This window comes from Rhyacophila brunnea, unplaced genomic scaffold, assembly GCF_057557595.1.
Source record: "Rhyacophila brunnea isolate RB1 unplaced genomic scaffold, BYU_Rbru_1.0 scaffold_7, whole genome shotgun sequence".
Taxonomy (NCBI): Eukaryota; Metazoa; Arthropoda; class Insecta; order Trichoptera; family Rhyacophilidae; genus Rhyacophila; species Rhyacophila brunnea.
In genome coordinates, this window is record NW_028233339.1 from 23,456,992 (window position 1) to 23,469,099 (window position 12,108).

At 33.2% G+C, this 12,108-nt stretch overlaps 1 protein-coding gene across 7 annotated transcripts in view; it reads right to left on the reverse strand.

Annotated features, from left to right (window-relative positions):
- Positions 1-12,108, reverse strand: part of LOC147064644 (adenylate cyclase type 1-like) — a 495,388-nt gene that overhangs the window by 189,312 nt on the left and 293,968 nt on the right. The window lies entirely within an intron of this gene.

Consider the following 12,108-nt stretch of genomic DNA (forward strand, 5'->3'; position numbering starts at 1 on the left):
CAAACATGTGATTTTGGCAAATGTTCTTCCGCGCGGATACATTTATTTAATTAAGCACAACCGAAGTTACAGAAAGTAAACTAGACAATATATTTTTAATACGGCGATGTGTTATTAAATGTACAGTACCTACTGTTACCAAATATCATAATGCCTAAATCCCCCATCAACAATCCTCCAATCGACAGAGTTGAGAATATAATGATAATATTATTGTAACTGTAAATGAGACAAGGCTAAACGATGGTCGATGATGCACAGCCTTTGCACAGCGAAACAAACAAAAAGTACGTTACCGTTATCTGTTTCTAGGCAAACGAAGGATCGAGGGTAGGTACGGTCAGTCGGCTACCTACCCTTGGGCCCTTACGTCGCCTCTAAATGCGATTCGCTACCTTTTTCGTGCCAAAGCCTACGATTACAAATGTTATTAATAATTAATTGTTTCCTGTCAAGCGAAATATACTTACGTAATGTCCCTGAATCAGTGTTTTCAATAAGTGTAAAAGTATAAATCAACACCCTACCTAAACCCATACCTATCACTACTTACATTGATAATATTATGTATCACTGTATGCATGGATATCCACAGCGAAAGAACTGATATAACAGAAACAATGAGGTAGTCGACTGCAAGTAAAAAATCAGGCTATGAGGTACAATAGAAATAGAGCAGTGAAACAGTAATGTAGTTTTATAAATGAAACAATCACAGACACCTAAGCTTTGAGAAAATCACATAAATTTATTTAAAGTGACCTCACCAATATCCAACCTGGAGTCCCCAGATGAAAGGCCAGTGCCTTATGTATTAGACTACGAGGGCCGTTCCAAAGAAGGAATAAATGGTGCCAATAAATCTTCTTCTTCTGTTGCGTCCGTGTGAGAGATGCGCCTAGACTCGTCTGGATCGTCATTGGCTTTAAATGCAGCTGGATTCAATGAGCGGATATACCATCACATGTTCCGCAATTTCTTTGGCATCACAATCGCAGTTTGAAGAATCATCAGAGTATCCCCACTTCTTACATAACAGTTTAATAATAATTTATATCTACGTACTAAAGTAAGGTACATACGTATCACGTAACAATGTAATATTCGTGCGGTAATTGTAAGAATTTGTGTTTCATGTACCTAGTATATTAATGTACTAAAATATACTCGTACATACTGAGGTAAAACAGAGGAATGTTATTATCCTAAACTAGAGATTTTCCAACAATACGTAATAAAGCAATCAAACCTATGAGTAAGGTTAATAGTATGCGAGTATAATTTGACACAGTGTGCTAATATAATATAATAGGGTTATGTTGAAAGAGGATATGTAACATAATAATCAAGTGGTTAAAATATTTGAGTAGCCTCAATTTGGATAATACATTATTATCGAGAAAGCCTACATACATAGATCGTTTCGCCGGGGATCCGGTTAATTAATTCGGGTGATGTATACCCATAGGCTTCCCGCCTAACCAAGAGGGGCGTGCCTCATTTTGAGGAACACCGGAAGAGGTAATGATATTAGCCTGTAGTAATGTGATTACATGATATAATATTATAAGACAGCTAAACAAATATACTAATCTCAGAAAGCTCGTGCAATTAGGCTTATGAGTGTAATTTAATAAGGCCAGATTCGAGTAATCGGTAACTAAATAAACGGATTATAATTTACACGGAAACAAATATTAATATTTCTGTTTATAATTTCGTTTACAGTGTGAATATACTATTTTATAAATGAAATATAAAGTACAGTAGGTACAATAGAGATAATTTTATAATGAATATGAATTTAATTTTAACTTTGTTTTTGTTCCCAAGATTGCTGGAATTATTTAATTATTAGTCCTTGACTCCTGAATATTAGTAAATATTATTTAATAAAATAACCGACATGTGCTAGTAATCGAGGAGTCCAGAAATTAAGTTGTACAACGTCTCATGGCGAGTACATCTCGCGCAAAGATAGACGACTCGACATTATAAGAGAGTAAAATAGAGTAAGCGACATAATCCTAGAACAAACCCTTTAAATAGAGATAGGTCACATAGCTAGTCGAATGGTCACGTGACGAATATGATACTTTAATGGTATTCGAGAAATATAAAACGACTGTGACGTCGCTCCAAGGTTTGCTGGATTATTAAGGTTCCTGCGGAAATACGTGGTACCAAAGAACAAGGTACAGTAGGCCAGTGCGTAGGGCACCGACTTCTCATCCGGGGGCTACGGGTTCGATTTCCGGTGGTCATAATACATTTATGTAATTTTCTCAAAGCCTGGATTTTTATGTAATTGTTTCACTTCTACTACTGATACCGTTTCACTACTCTGCTGTCGTCATTCGACTGGATCTAAACATGATGAAAATGTGCAGACTAGGTTTTGTTTAGCAATTAAGAAAGTGAGTATGGAAGAGACTACATAAAATGTAAACAAGCGGAGAATAAAGTGTTTTGATATCTGTAATAAAATATATACTTAAGTATATTGTATATCTAATGATTTCATTACGTAAGAAATGCCTAATATTAATATGATTTGGACTACACGTAAATAACCGAAGACAAAAGAAGGCAAAATTGGATTTTATTCGGAAAATTAATAATAAATTGCCTTCGAGAAATCGCCCAAGGTTGTAAATTTTAACTCAGTTTCAACATGGTCTTAAAGTTCAATTAAAAACAACAAACGATGGAAATATCTTTGTATTTTTTATTAAATACGTAAAATTTTCCGTGAAAATTACTTAGAACTTTATAATTTGTATCTATCAAAATTAAATATAACCATTATAAAGACGCAATTATAATTCTTTAAAATTTTTATTTTTGGAAACATGGTTGCTCGTATAAGTAAGTATATTACAACATGTACAAGTAAAAAAGCTTTTAGCATAGTAATCCGGAGGGATATAAAGTTCCCTTCTAGAAACTTTACTCAATTACTACAACTCCCTACTTAGTTTATGAAAATGTACCTTATTTTATTTTATACTATTAAAAATAATAAAAATAAACATGCAGAATGTGCTGAAGAATTTGTTAATTAAATAAAATACCTATGCTATATTATTAATTTAAAAAATGTAACAGTTCAAAGCAAATATATATATATATATATTTGTGATTTTACCGATTCTTTGACTGCGATATCGCCTTTTCTCTTCTAGAAGGGGATCAGCCGATCAGGTCCTCACTCCTATTCTGTTATAGAACTTTACAATTGCCTAGCTCTTCTGTCTTACCCACCGCCAGGGCACCTTTCAATTCGTCGACATTCTCATAGATATCCGCGATTTGCAGCTCTACTCTGTGCAGTTCATATTTAAGGCATTGTAGTGCTATATGTACAATGTCCAAGTACGCTCATTTCATACCGAATATTCACCGAGTTCCAACAAGCTGTAAGTTTTCCGGCGAATACTTGTTCTGTGAGTGTTACATTAACGTTATAAATTAGTCACGAAGAGATCCCGGGGGTGCAAACGTGCGGACTGTAAAAATACACAATAGTATGTGATTTCTTAACCTTGGTTTTACATCGACTAAATCTATACGTATTGTTGTTTTCAGTTACCATTATTTTTTGTGTTGCGATAAATATTTTTTGGACTGTTTTATTTTTCAATGCCGAGAGTTTTTAACTATTAATAAAGTCATTTTGTGTTACTTTTAACTTTTTATGTTTATTTGCGTAGGGTTATAAAGTAATATCTGAAAATTGGATAAATACAACAATAGGCATATTTCAAAATAACTTCACATTAACATAATATAATATATTTTGAAAGAAACTTATATTAGTATATTCATAAGATATCTGCTATGAAAACAAGTGTCTCACAATCTTTGGAAATTGTTGTGTTTCACTCGTGTACCCTCTTAATAAATAATGTAGATAGGCGGCCAAATGCTCAGTTGAATGGCCATTCCATTGTATTAACCAAATGAGCATTTATTTGTAGTGTAACATTCGGCCAAAGGTTACATTACAGTATTAAAATTAAGTTATGTTATAATTTATAAACTTAGAATTAGAAATTATAACTCGTAGTAGTATCATGTTATTTTTTTATATTTACATTTTTACTGTAATTTGTACCTACTATTTACAATGTACTGTAAACGCAATTGGTATATCATAAGCGTAATGCTCATTGATTAGGTAGCGTGAATAAAGAGGCGGGCAAGAGTAGATGCCTACACGATGACATATTAATAGTAATGGACCATGCATACAGTGCTACACAGTTGATACTAACCGACCATAAATTTACCCAAAACCCAGCTGGATAAACAAACTCACCAAGATCGGGGGATGTACGTGGCAGCAAAGAACCAGAGACCGATAAGAGTGGAAGAATCCAGAAGAGGCTTTCATCAAGCATTGTATTGACCGCGGCTGATGATGATAACGACAACTACATAATATAGTGAAATTGATTGGTTATTTTGTGGATGACTATATCCATTACCTACGTAAAAACAAATTTCGATTATTTTTGTAATTACTAATGAGGCAGCCGCGGCGACTGTGTGCTCTAAATGTAATTCGATCAGAAAATAATTAAAAGGTAAACAAGCAAATATTTTCTCACACAACAAACGGACAGCAAATACACTCTAAAATATTAATTTATCGTTGTTTTAAAGAGGAACACGCTTAACTCAATTAGGTACAAACGGATATGTACATTTTAAAAATATGTTCACCGGTAAAAAAGGGTTTTATCCACCAGTGAATCAAATATAAATCCATTCTATAACGAATTAAATTAATTAACATTATGTATTTAATAGTTATAGACAGTTTGCAGACTAAGATGTGTTTAATATTGGAAAGATAATATCTTTAATTATCACAATTACCTACCTGGGGCTCAATTCTTGAAATAAGCAGACCATAAAAGATATCTTATATTTGTTTAAAAACAGCAAAAGGTAAGTATGTGTTCTACTTTGAATAGTGTCCGATAATGCCTTAAAAATTTGGTGAGTGCATTTCTGATCGCGTACGATTTTGCAATATATTTTAGTCTGTGAACTCCATTATAAGTAAAATTAACATATAAACAAGAAAATAATATAAAAGGTGATAACGAAATTATCAATTTTCATCAGTAATCGTTATAAATGATTTATTCTTAAAGTCAATAATTATATACATACATAACAATAATTAAGGCATTACAATGTTTAATTCGGGAATATAAACAGAATCTACGATGTATTTTACAAATCTAGTATGAATAAAATATGTATATACATATATTAAAAATTCACCATAAATACTTAAATAAGAATTTACATACACTGTAACAATTGCAACGATGAAATTTCGGTTAGGTACATGTTCAAACACGCGCGTTAACATCATTTTGCTCCCTATTTCAATTATAGTTTGTCGATTTATGGCTACGGCCGTATGTTGTAGCTTAACCACTGGGGAATGCCAAAGAAAATGGCGTATTTCAAAAAAACACTACCTTATCCTTAGGTCAATAATTATTATAAAGCCATCATTATTCGTAGGATGTTATCACACTTGAATGGTCAAAGACATAGCTTATAATGAGTATCTTTAGAATTATCTTCAAATGTGTTAATCTTGCCCATTTTTTGAATAATAAAATGCCTAATTCTTGTCAAATTTGGGATCACAGAGATTATCAATATAATTTTTTATCGTAAATATTTCACTATAATAATGTCGATATAAATTATACTGATGGTTTTATAAATGCGTTTAAAAATTAATAAATGTAAAAAATCTTAACACCACTGCACATTTATGTACTGAAATATGACTATATTCTAAAACATTAGAGCGAGAGGTTTAAAAGAATACTATTTTATGTAATAAAAATACTTCACGCAGTCATCAAATGTTTAAAATAATATAAAGGATAATAAGGCTTCAAAATTATATAAATAGATTATCTACAACGTTTAAGGTATGTCCAGGACCATGCTTTGAAAATAGAAAAAAAGCTCCATTTTGACCCACGCTGAGCACGTCCGCCCTTAAAATAAATAAGATGGCCGGACCGTTATCAAACTATTGCCTCTAGCGGGAAGCGGTCAAAATCAAGAACCTCCGCTGCTTTTAGATGGAGTTGTATATCACATTGACGCTATATCGAAGCAAACATACAATTTCTCATAAAAAACTAAAGCAATGTGATTTTATTTGAAAATATAGCTTATTGTAGAAATTACCTTTCTGGAATCAGATAAATGTACGTTAAGAGTACAAAGATCGAAGACGTTGAAGTTGTTCCAAAGAAACGGAGACTACTCGTACTTAAGGCTATATTGCGGCATGGTCTAAAACTCTAAAAAGATCGTGGCTAGGCGATGCGCGGATTGCGGGTCGCGGGTGCAAATGACGCATGCCGAACGAAATATAATTTGTCTTATAAATCCGACATGCGTCCATTTAATGTTCTGTTTATTGTTCTACTAGTAACAATAATAATATATTCATTGACATGTTTTCTTTTTCCTCGACGTTCGCTCTCAGACTGCCAGCGAGTCCAAAATTTCGTCGCGCCTATAGTTGAAAATGATTTGCCGTTTCACTGAAGTATCGCCTTAACACGAAAGTGAACGCGGAGAAAATCATTCAGATTTATTTGTATCAAGCATTACACTTTTGGCCTCTGATTTTTATTTAGCACAAATAAATAAATGAATCATCATTATCAATAAAAATATTTAGATGATCAATCATCAAACAGGTCGCCATTTGTTTATACCTTCCATTGTTCAATACGCCTACGATATTTATATAGATATTTATAAAAATAATAATATTATCGACTGAGGGTAGGTGCTTGGTGGAATTTTTAAATTCCATTTGAAAAGAATGACTCAAATAGAATAGTACAAAACTTAAATTTAGAAAAAAATATTATTTTTCTATGGCAATAACTGAAAACATGTTGTCGCTACCTACAATACTATAATTTTGATTCCTCGAAATATGTCAAATTCTATAATTTTACGCCAAATATGCTAATGTCATAGGATTCCAGACAAAATATGTTCCTGTACTATTTTTTTCACATCTTTGCACTATAATCAGCATATAAACAGGTGGCAACACTGTAGTTCAAGCTCATTGTTGATACAATAATTATTAAAGATTCACAAAAATTCTAAACAATTAGTAATTCATTTTCGCCCACATCTACCCTACGATACCCTACTACCCTATTTATAATGTTATAATGTGAATGCTTTGGTCCCGGACATTGCCAACTCAAGTAGAAAGCCGATACTTTCACAACGACTGGTCCTACTTTTTCCGCCCGTCCCGTTGTTGTGTATGTATGAACTGTCATTGCCTGTCATTGTTCTATAGAGTGCTCATACTGACGCGTCTGTCGTGTTCACAAAGGGAATGTTTTGATTTGAATAGATAAGTTACTCGTACATGATAAATAATACACTAGCATTAACACACCTTCTACAAATGTAATGCATAGATCAATGCTACATATTTTTTGGAAATCGATATTACCACCGGTTTTTGTGTAAAGGACTAGTCTGACTTTGACAGCTGATGAATAACAGGAATGTATATTATTTATTAATAACACTGATAGTCAATATATTTGATTTGAGAATTTTTTATAATTCAATTTGAAACGAGAAAGGGCGAATCAATATGTCAAGCAATCTGGGATCTGATTTTGACAGCTGAAAAGTGGACCACTCGTTGCTTGTGCAAAAAGCTATGCTCACGCTTTATTAATCTAAAGACAGCGGTGTCCCGGTCCAAGTCGCACCATATTTAACCTTTATACTATATAACCGTGTTCGAAATAGTCAATGAGTGTAGTGTATAATTAAAATAATACCATCTGTTCATAGAAAATATAAGTTTTTGTTTTTACGTTGGTTACATATTGTACGTATGAACACTATTGCGGTTTGTTTCATATCCGGACAATGACAATGTGAAATGTGTTACGAATAAATACGCGATGCGAAATGACTTGCAGCTATATTAATTATTAGTCTAAGTAGGTACATAGTCTTTTTCTGCTTCATATACATTCAGTACTTATGTCGTTTTGTCGTAAGTTATAATGTCATATATTGTTGTGAGTGTAAATAAATACAAAATATGTTTATACCAGCGGTTGCTAATTTAAAGCAAGTGTGCCACGCTTGGTATGTGCGAAAATTCAGCTGGCACGCGAAAAATATGTACAGGCTCAACCGAGATACAAAACTCCCAGCTTTAAAGAGCACCGACAATCCTGGAAAATCAGTAAATTGACTTAGATTCTAGACAAAAAAAAAAAATTATGGAAAGCTAAAAAAAGCTCTCCCAGATGGAATTGAAAAGAATCATTCACGAGATTTAAATGTCCCCTGGCACGCCATATACCAGGCATTACATAATATATGTTGTTAGTTGAACTTAAATATAAAAGGTTTTCCATCTCTAGTCTATACAGAAGATTTTCTTTGACGTCTTTTCGTATAATATGCGAGTAGAGAGGATTACTGACTCCACAGACCTATGCGTACAACGCATAGCGAATTTCGCATGTAAAGTCACACTGACACGTCAGTTTTGGTGACGAATTATGTTATAAAACGACAATTCTCATAGTAAATACTGAAAAAATGATAGCAGACAAATTATATATTTATAATAATTTAGACTACACGATGGCCGCGCGGCTTAAGCGTCGTGGGTCCCAGGTTCGAATCTTGGGTCTGCCAAGTACACATATTATTTTAATAGAGCCTAATAGATTGAGCAAGTGGCTTGACATCTATTTCTCGTACAAACAAAGTCTTCTCTTACACGTATTTTTGGCGGCTACGAAAATCGTATAGTAGCCGAACAGTCAGAATCATAGACAGTGATAAAAGTTTACTGGCAATAATTTTGTGGATTGCATGTGAAGAACATCAGATTTTATGGAGTAGAGTGAATAGAAGGATGGGTTCCAGGAAAAAAACCTTTTCTTATGAGACTCCTGCACTCCTGGAAAACTCCCGAACACCGGGTCACTCACTCGGACCTGTTTGTTTCCACTCGCGCGGCGGATCACCCTTTATCTCTGGTGTTGGTTTTAATATTGCGTTTATTTTTTAGTATTACGTTGTGAAACTTGTAGCGATTGATTTGCCACTGAACAATAAGGAATATGGAAGGGTATAGAATGGGAATGTTTGGTGGGGTATTGCAAAAATAGTGTCGCAAACATCCGATGATAATGGTATTTGACCAATAGTCATATGTCATTATTATGATAATTCGAACCATTTCTAATAACTTTTCCGCCTTTGCTATAATTTTCAATTTGTACGGCATTGAAAAAACCGCAGACTGTGTTTTATTTTGAAACAATTATCGCTAACAACTGTCGCGAAAGATGGATCTTGTCTAGGGATTCCAATCCCGGGATCCCGAATCCCGGGATCCCAAGATCCCGAGCTATTTTCGATACCTATGAATCCCGGGATTGATAAACATAATCCCGGGATTTCGGGATTGATTTTTTTTATCAATTTTTATGGAACATAAAATAAAAGCGAAAATATAACAGAAAAAATACTTTTAATAAAAAATAACTACATTAGAAATAAACTGAGTTTGAATGAAGTTTGATTTATAGCCATGTGTAGGTTGCCGATTCATTTTATTTTTTCACATAAATTATTAAAATAGAAAGATTGGAAAAAAACAATGCTTCGCACTATTAACAAAGTTATTCCACCATGATATCATACGTTTTACGGCAGTTTCAGATTTGGCTGACTAATTAGATTTATGAAGCGGAAAGGCCATAAGTACGCCATGATTATTTGCTATACTATTTTAAATCTCGCTAATCTATTCATTAAGTCTTTACTATCAGAAACAGCAATCTCCTATTACATTCACATTATTATTTATATTACAATATTATTTACTCTGTTAAACTTGTGTATTTCCAAGATTGAACGTATACAATATTAATAATAAATGTCTTAAATAGTATAAATTATACTAGATTTATTTTTGACCGATTTTATCAATGTTATTTGTAAATATAAAATTTTTATATAAACAATGGAAAAAATGCCAATCCCGGGACCAGTCCCGGGATCCCGGGATTGTCAAATTGTAATCCCGAAATCCCGGGATCAAAATTTTGGCTCGGGATTGGATTCCCTAATCTTGTCCGCAAGCCGATACTACAGTCACAAGGGCAATGCGAAACATTTGTGGTTAGAAAACGATGGCCGCGTGGCTTAAGCGCCGGTCTATAGTGTCGAGGGTCCACGGGTTCGAATCCTGGGTCTAGCAAAGTACACATACTGTTTTTCAATTTGTGTATGAGTCAGAGTATGGACCTATAGGTTGAGCAAGTGGCTGACATCCATTTCTCGTAAAAAAATCTGTTAATACAAACCTCCTCTCTGTGGAGGCCCATATGATCCTATTAGGATCGGACATGGTCGAAAGAAAAGAAAAGATAATTCGTACTGGTATATATATACGTACATATATCAAGCGAATAATCACATAATAAAAAATAACATCGCAGGCGTTGTCAAAATAAAAGATAAAACTCCTATATCGCATTGTTAATCACCGTTTAGTTGCTCTGGGCGGGAGACATCCTTTGAAATCGGCAGATAAAAGTGTTATTTATGACGATCTGTAAACAAGGCAAATGGCAGCAATCTGTTTCGCGCGATTTCTGTGGTCGCTGTTTGTTTAGGAAATCGCTGAAACTCGCATCTGTAAATGCTCACCTTAATTAACTGACGCAGTATTATGTCATTGCCGAGGTCGTATAATACATTAATAGTAGTTTAGTTCGGCTTAGCAATTTAATTAAATGCAGATATTATATGAGGGGAGGGTGAGGTTAATTGTTAGGGAGCATACTGTTATATTTGAGATTAAAACCGTATGCAATAATATATGGCTACATGCGTCATAACATGACATACTCAAACAATCTGTGAAACGGAACGGAAGGTTTTCTGGGTAGCTGTAATGTAGAATAAACATTGCTTTCGAGTATAAAAGTAAAAACTTTGCGAAAAGATATTACTCCTATACTTTGTTTAATATAAGTTAAGTTATTGTGTATTATTGTATGAATCTACATGGGTTTATCGTTGTTTTAATAATTATTATATTACTGCCAGGTTAACCACAAGCACATATACAAATTTATTGTATAAAATCAATGTAAGGGATTAGTAAATTGATACTATGGCAAGTTTTGTTATGTGTACGACCGTTTTCCGTTTTATAATTTATTAGTGTATGTAACTAAAAGTGCTAGGACACTGACGGGACTTAAATTTTAAATTTGTTTCAGTATTTTATTGATAAAATTAACTGAATATAAATATATTAAATTTTACTAATTAAAAAAAGTGTTTTATTAAAAATACTTTTATTTTACCGGCAAAATTGAGTGATGTAACAAGAGCGTGAGATAAACGTATTCAAATCAAACTAGACATGGATAGCATCGACAGATTTTAATATCAGAAAGATATAACCGTCGTCAAAAGATTATTACTATCATACTCTTTCAAATTTTCAGTTTTCTTTTTCTGGTGTGCCGTAAGCTTGTCAAAAATCACCCTGTTCACCCATACATTTTTGAATATTTGCGAGGTCATGAGCACGTTTATTAAAATTTTGTATACCTGTAGTAGGCTTCAGTAATCACGATATTACTATGATTCCGAGAAATGTCAATGCATAATTTAAATAAACACACAAGTAAAAATTATTTTATACCATTGATTACAATGATTACATGGTGAAGTCATGTACACTTGACCGAATATATAATAAAAGTATACTTACATTTTGATGTAACTTTTAGTAATTTGTATGAATTTACTGGAATAATATAGCGTACAAAAAAGCGGTAGATGCCTTTACCTACAATTCTTTTGTCGATATGCAGGAATCTCACATTACGTGCATCTTGTAAACCATTAATACTTCGTCTAGTACCCAACTAAATAATTATCGTAAATGCCTACTGTTTAATCTCATTAGTTAATGCACAACAGGCAATTAGTCAATTGTATAAATAATGCCTAATG